The following is a 7,525-nucleotide window of genomic DNA, read 5'->3' as shown; positions in this document are numbered from 1 at the left end:
TAAAACGTGACAAGGCCCCACACCCACTGAAACCAATCAAGTAGTGATCTTTGGTTCAATTTGGATTGATGTAGGGGTGCCATCTCCCTTAAGATAGTCTTTCTATCATTTTTGCGTAGCCTTCATCTTGACATGAATATGGTCCTTTTCAAATGCACCCTGTGATGTCAGGCTGAAAAACAAAGCCGGGAGACAGTGTACCCGGCAGTGAATTTGTAATCATTGTCTGTGTTGAAGCTGTGTAGGGGTTGCTACGTAATTGATTTTTTTAATGAGACTATGCATACGCTTTTGAGTGAACACAGCAGGGAACAATATGTGACAGTTGTGGAATAAACTCTTAAATGATTTGTATAGTTGATAAGCTCTATTACACTATTACTGAATTGATTTAGTCTTGTTTTGTTCATGCTAAAATGTTCTCAAGAATTCATTACAAATGTGAATCGGGGCTTTAGGAAATACAGTCTCAAATATTCAACTTCTGTCCCAACAGAAGTCAGTGTATGTAGTGAAGATGTGTTGAGAGCTGTGGTATGTGGCGAGAGCAAGACAGAAAGAGAGAAAGAAAGAGAGAGATTGAGAGAGAGAGAGAATCAATAGTGTTTAGACAGAGAAGTGGAGTCTAAGTGTGTGATCAATAGAGAGCAGAGAGGAGAGATTAGCTGCTTTTCTCTCTCAAACTAACACTGACAAATTGGTGAATTGGTGTATCGGCCCTTGGGCTAAACGGATTGACCTGCTGTTTCCATGTTCTACCGTGTACTGTCAATAAAGATCTGTGTTCATTGTGGCTCTCAATGAAGAGAGTGAATGAAGCAACGGAAAAAAGGAGGGAAAGGAAGGAAGGCAAATGGAGTTCTCTAAGGAGGGAAAAGCAAAGTGCATCTCAGGTGCCCAAGTAGCCTATATCCTCACAAAATGTTCACACCTTTGTCTCATTAACAAATATGTGCACTCACATAGTATCCTCGTGCACACCGTTATAAAACCATAATAACGTCTCCAGGAAAATTAATGGAAAGACAGATTAAAAACTAAGTGAGGAGAAACGGGCCACTGGTGTAGCTATTTGCAACTCATAAATCATTCTGACACACCCACGCGTATGTAGACACACACATACACACACACACTCCCCCATACACACACACACACACACACACACATACACGTACTGTAATTAACCACAGGCTATTTACTCTCTCCTGCTGTAAATTAGACATGCAGACACAGTTATTACATTAGGGGGATCTGCCATGCAGAATACTAACAGAAGGAGGAGGGGACACGGGTGTACACAACAAACTGCTCATACAAACATAAACACACACGCATACAAGTACACAAGAAAGAGGGTATGGAAGAATCATAGACTAACGGGACTGAAAATGAAGCTGCAGCACAGAGAATAGGGGCCCCCAGCTCTTTGTTCCCTGCTGCATTTCATTATCTGAAACGCCAGCCAACACACACAACGCACCTCCCCCTTCCCTAAAGCTGTCTGCCTCCACTCCATGCACACAGCACAAAAAGAAGAAAATAGAGATACTGCGTCAGTGCCATTCCCGGGCATCTGGACCCGGTCACGACAAATGTGTCTGCATGGTCATCCTGAGCAGATCAGCCCGTCCAGAAGCTACTCTGGGTTCAAAACCTCCCTTCAACCTGCGCTGGCAGAGAGCCCTTCCCCATATATTCTATTTTAAGCAGAACAATAGGAGATAAGGACTTGATTAAAGCAAGTATTGATACCCTGTCTTGGGTAGCTTGTCTCCATTTAGCTCATTTGAAGTTTTTTTCTTTTCTGGCAGTCCACCTCCTTCTGTCTGTGTGTGTGTGTGTGTGTCCTCTGGTTCCCCCTACCTCCCTCACCCTCTCTGTCCCTGGGTTTTCCCACGGTGATCGATAGCTCATTACAATCATTGACTGTGGCTCATCAGCACCTGTTAAGGTCTGGAGAGACAGAGAGAAGGTGCATGAGCATCTAAGACTGTGTTGTGTGATGTGAGCCTATTGATAAATAGAAAGGATTGGTCTGGAATGAGTCAGAGGTGAAATTTTACATTTGAACTGTTGTTTTCTGATTCACATCCATTACTGCAGGTGTCTAGTTTGTCGCCGCTTTATGGTCTGTGGTCTTGGAGAACATCTTATTATGCAACTCACGTGGGTACCATGGTTTGTTGCTATGGTGATTGCCAAGGGAGCCAGCGTATTATAGGTGTTTATCCTAGACAGGAGCAAGGCTACTCACCGTCTATCAGGACATTCTTCAATTTACCACACGGTTTGTACCACACATTAAGATCAACACATTCAGGGACAGACAAAGAGAAAACACAGAATACGACACAGTGCAGTGTGGATGTTATTTAGTGGATAGATTATTCAGTATTCATATTCCTGGAAGAAAGACCTTGTTCAAACACTCAGTTGTTGGTTTAATGCGTCACTGCAGGGTTTGTTTTAGGAGAGGACAGGCTGTGAGCAGAGAGAGGCAAGCAGGGAAAACAGAGATTCAGAGATACTATTAGAAACTATAAACCATGATTAAAGGCAGGGAGAAACGTGTACAAAAAAAAAGACAATAGGAAAGACCTCAAGACATCCCCCATGGATTCATTCACAGTATGTGGTCTAAGAAAAGAGGAAAATTGGCGTTAGTGTGAAGTTTTAAGTAAAGGGGATATAAATAGAGTGAATACAATGGAGAGCTGAAAAGAGAACAAGTCTGTCAGACCATGCATAAATTACACACATCATTTACATATTAATTATGTTTTGTGTTCTAATGAGAGTATTTGCTTAAAACTCCACCACCACTGGCAGCTTTTGTTTGACACAAGAGATTTAAAAAAGGAGAAGAAGAAAACAAGGGAGTAAGGGTCATCTTAGAAATAGTGGGGAAGGTCAATTGTACACAATTGATTTGAGTGATAATCGGATAAGTCGTATGTCTGTTTGTATAGTGTGTGTGTGCTAAAACGAAAACCTGCACAAGAGATGTTAAAGAAGCACACATGTTGGGGGTTGGTAAAGTTAATTAAAACAACACAAGCTTTATCCAAACTCAGGGCTCTCTTCCTTTTCCTCCTCTTGTCTCGGTGGAATAAGTAACTGCAGCGGTAATTATCTACAGTGTAGTCACTCAGAGCATTCCTTCAGGTGCCAAAAAAGACCGCCAATATTCTGCACGCATTAAGAAATGAAAAGTTTTGTTAATCGGCTAATGTTGTGTAAACATACAAACGCAGTATTTCATACACATAGAGGGTAAATGATTCAATAAGTGGATGAATGAAATGAGGGAAGGAGAGAGGGATGGAAATATAGAGTCAGGGGGAAGGGCAACGGAGGGATGAGCTACAAATGAGAGCGATGGCGGTGGCAGGTTGGCACAGTGCCATCCAGTCAGGACTTGAGCGGGGCGGGCATGGGCACGGGCGAAGGGGCGAGGAGAATAAGAATGGAAGAGGAAGAGGAACAGGAACAGACCTCCATACTGCTACCATGGTGCCACCTTGGCACGGGCACAACTGGGCGAAACGAACGGCAGAGCGGGCGAAGAAATGCAGATTTAGAAATTCTGAGATCACAGCACAGCATAGAAGTGAGCAAGATGCCAGCAGACACAGGATGACTAAGATGGAAATGGATGACGGGAAGCAAAGAAGGATGTTAAATGGCGAAGTGGATGATACTACAAAACATTAAGGTGATACTCAGTGATGACCGATTATCAAACAAAAAATTGGCGGCGAAAAATCCGGAATTCCGTTGATTTATCAACGTTTCTTTCTCTCAATGCCAGCGAAAGCGTGCCAGCCAGCGGGCGCCATGCCAGCCAGCGGGCACCATGCCAGCCTTCAGTCATGGCATATCCAAAACGATCAAAGCTTTCGGTGAAGAACAGTCTTAGTCAAAGACAAGAGGACTCACCTCTGAGGATTTGCTGCTAATTGCCGCTTGTTTGCTTGGACAAAGCCAAGAAGAAGTGCCCAGGCAACGGTTGCCAGCGATTCTGTGATGGCATCTTTTCAGGAGCGGCAAGGGCACCGGGAGAAAGGTGGCACAATGCCAAGCCAACGTAACACACATTTGCAAAGACAAACCTCCATACGGTGAGCATAATATTTCGGTTGCCTTAAATGTTTTGGCGATGGGATCGCCTCAAGGGAAAAACCAGAAACAGAGATGGCACCATGCCAAACGCAAAAAGGGAGGAATTCCCGGTGCCACCAGAAGCCGTTAGAAAGCAAAGTAAATACGGACCCAAAATAGTTGCAGAATGTCTGAACCAGAGCCACATGAAACTAATGGTATGGGAGTAAAGGACGAAATAACATTTCCTCGATGCCAACCCTGCTCAGTGCCAACTACAGCACCGGAAGGAAGCGGCTGCCCATTACAGAAAACTACAAGGGATTGTACCATTCCATTACGAAGAGGACGAGTTTGTGAAAGAAGAGGAATAATTGGCATAATGCATAAAGGATACAGAAGAAGAAAAAAAATGGAATTTTGTGCTTAACGAAGAACAGTGGGAGTGGGTGGACAAGGATGATGAAGAGGCTCTTTCCTGCACATGCACACCTGGGACACTCTTAAAGGGATATCCCCTCAGCTTGCTGTGTGTGTTAAAGGGAGGGATGTGTTGGCATCATCTCCAGGGTGTCAAGCTGTGTTTCTCTATTGCCAGTCAGGGAGGGTGCTGCAGTCGTCAGGGGCGGGCAACTGTCTGGGCATCTCATCTACAGCTAATTAACAGCCACACACTAATTCTAACAGCCGATCATAATTAGCGATTTAATCGCTCGTCAACGCTTTGCTCCCCCCTTAAATTGTGCCTCCTATTTGGACACGTGCGGATAAGCTAAGGAACGCCGGATCCCCCCTCCCCTCCTCCTCCTCCTCATCCTTCTTTCCTTCATCCTTGGCTTCAGACTCCAGTGGGATCTTAATTAAGCCTTGGCTTCATTATGCAAATGGAGTACAATAAACGACAGCAGAGGTGGAGCTGGATCCAGACTGAAACGGAACGGTGGGAGGGGAGCACTGGAATTGGAAAACGAAGAGATGTGGAAGGTTACCAAATCGATTATATGATGTGGCTGCATTACAATAATTGTATATTGTTGTAACATGTTTGTCTTTGGTTAACCACTACCAAACCGTTGTGAGAACCAACATCCCGCTCTGATGCTCCATCTCTGTTGCCATTGGACAAACTTTTCTGAAATAACACTGGATCCGCAGAATGTCATCTCTTACAGAGCAAATTCATAAGGGAATAGTGACAATGAACCCCTAATATTGCCAGTTGGCCGTTGTCGTGGATACGAAGAAAGATGGTTGAGATAGGAAGAGAGAAAAGAGGCAGACAGAAATACTGACAGTGGCAGCAGCATGGCAGCTAATGTCATCTCAGTTTAATCATCGCATGGGATCATGGGGTTCATGAAAATTCATTTGCATATCATTAAATGGAGAGAGGTTATTTGGTGCAGGCAGCCAAAATGGGATTGGATGAAGCTAGAAAAAAAAGGCAAATGGAGAGGCTCGTTATTAAACAGCAATGTTTTATAGTCCGCCAGCCGATTCATTTAATTTGGGCGTAATTAAAATGTGTCGGACTCAATCAATCATTCCAACGGGGAAACTATCAATGTTTCAGTCTGAAAAAAGACTAATCAGTGGATATGTGGTTGGAGATTTTTCCAATAACAGTTTAAGTGCTTTAGTCTACTGTGAGCTTGACCCATCCACTTCTTTACACTAATTTATCTGAAGGAGTGTATCAAAACATCCATTGTGACTTATCTGTATTATGTCAAGACATGTCTCTCTGACAGGTGGTGATGCCACCTTGTGTTATTCAATAAGAGGATAGCTCACACTGTCTTTTTGACCTTAGTAGTAAGCTGTCAGTGGTGTGTACGTAGGTGCGTGGATATGTGCATTTCTCATTTGCATAAGTGATGTAATTAGACCGCCCTTTCACATGCAGATCAGTTTGACAACATGGCAATCACTCCAACACACACATACAGCCATACACACTTACACACACAAACACACGCGACAGCACACGCTTACTGCCGTGACCACCCCCATATCATGGGGAGTCTGTTGTCTGTGAGCAGAGAGTGTAAAGATTAACATAATCCAGCTAATAAGTGTGAGTAATATTCACACAGTGACGCGTGGCGTAGACACTGTCCTGCTGATGCGTATTTGTATCTCATTATAGATGTAAAGTACTAAAGGGGGGCCGACGGGGGGTGCCAGATAGGATGGGGGATGGTGTGGGGTCCCCAAAAAAGTGTGGGCTTGAATGGAGAGACGCCAAAGAATGACAATAAACAGCAGTATTTTGTATAGAGCTATACTATCAAACCTTTCTGCAGCGGTCTAGAGAGTGTGGATATAATATAAAGACAGATTACGCATGGTTCAGATCAGAATAGGATGTATTTATAATGTTTCCAGAAAATCAAAAATACTATTTCATTAAAATGTATGCTCATTTACAGTACTAAGAAGGCACAGATTGTCAGTTTTTGGTAGCAGAATGGAGGAATTATAAATAGAGAGTATTTGCACTTGCAGGCCAGCTCTGCCACATGATTGATTAGGACGGTGTGACGACCATTAAAAAGTCATTTAAAAGATGGATAGGGACCACATTTCCAAATAAAAACCACTTTATACCTGATGAAGTGCTGAACAAACTCTACTTCAAAGACATTTACTGATGACTTTTGGTGTGTGAGTGAGTGTAATGTGGGAAGCACCCTTGTACTGAGTATAGCTCTGCATCAGCTGTAGAAGATACCAAAGCAATCTTCAGGAAACAGTCGGTCAGTGGATTGCTGTGGGTGGTTCGCATTTTAAAACAAAAATTAGATCTAATTTTGTTTAGATTAAAGAGGCAGCATAATGTTCATTTGGACATTGATGTAATCTGTCTGCATATACACAATGTCACAAACAGGCTGACACACACACTGATGGAAATGCATCAGATAGCAGAGCGTCGCTTTCGACTGAAGCCTTATCCAAAGAAGCAGAGCTGTATCTAAATGTGCGAATGTATTTCAGCTCTGTCTCTTTAACTCGTGGCTCCACCACAGCAGCATGCTTTGGGATTCATGCATAAACATGAGCTGGCCTTTCAGCTCTCTCCTCACATAACCAATCTAAATCTAAATGAGCCCCCACTACAGATACACCAGCAGGCAATGACATTACACCCCCCCAACCCCAGCCCAATCCCCTACTCTGCCCTTCTACCCCCAGCGACACATATACACCAGCAGGCAATAATTTCACGCCATCCCTCAAAGCCCCCCCCTTCCACCTCCTCTGCACACACACTCGTACCCCTTTTTGCCGCAACCCCACCAGCTGCACAGTACTCATTTGATTAAGAGGGGGAGGACAGGGAGAAGGAGAAATGGTGGGGGATCACTTGATCAGGATGACTTTCTAAGATGGCTATCATCAGCTACGAAGCTATCTA

At 43.7% G+C, this 7,525-nt stretch overlaps 1 protein-coding gene across 1 annotated transcript in view; it reads left to right on the top strand.

Annotated features, from left to right (window-relative positions):
• Nucleotides 1-7,525, top strand: part of gtf3c6 (general transcription factor IIIC, polypeptide 6, alpha) — a 35,087-nt gene that overhangs the window by 558 nt on the left and 27,004 nt on the right. The window lies entirely within an intron of this gene.

The sequence above is a fragment of the Notothenia rossii genome, assembly GCF_949606895.1.
Source record: "Notothenia rossii genome assembly, chromosome: 5".
Lineage (NCBI taxonomy): Eukaryota > Metazoa > Chordata > Actinopteri > Perciformes > Nototheniidae > Notothenia > Notothenia rossii.
This window is presented reverse-complemented; position numbering and strand designations above follow the sequence as displayed.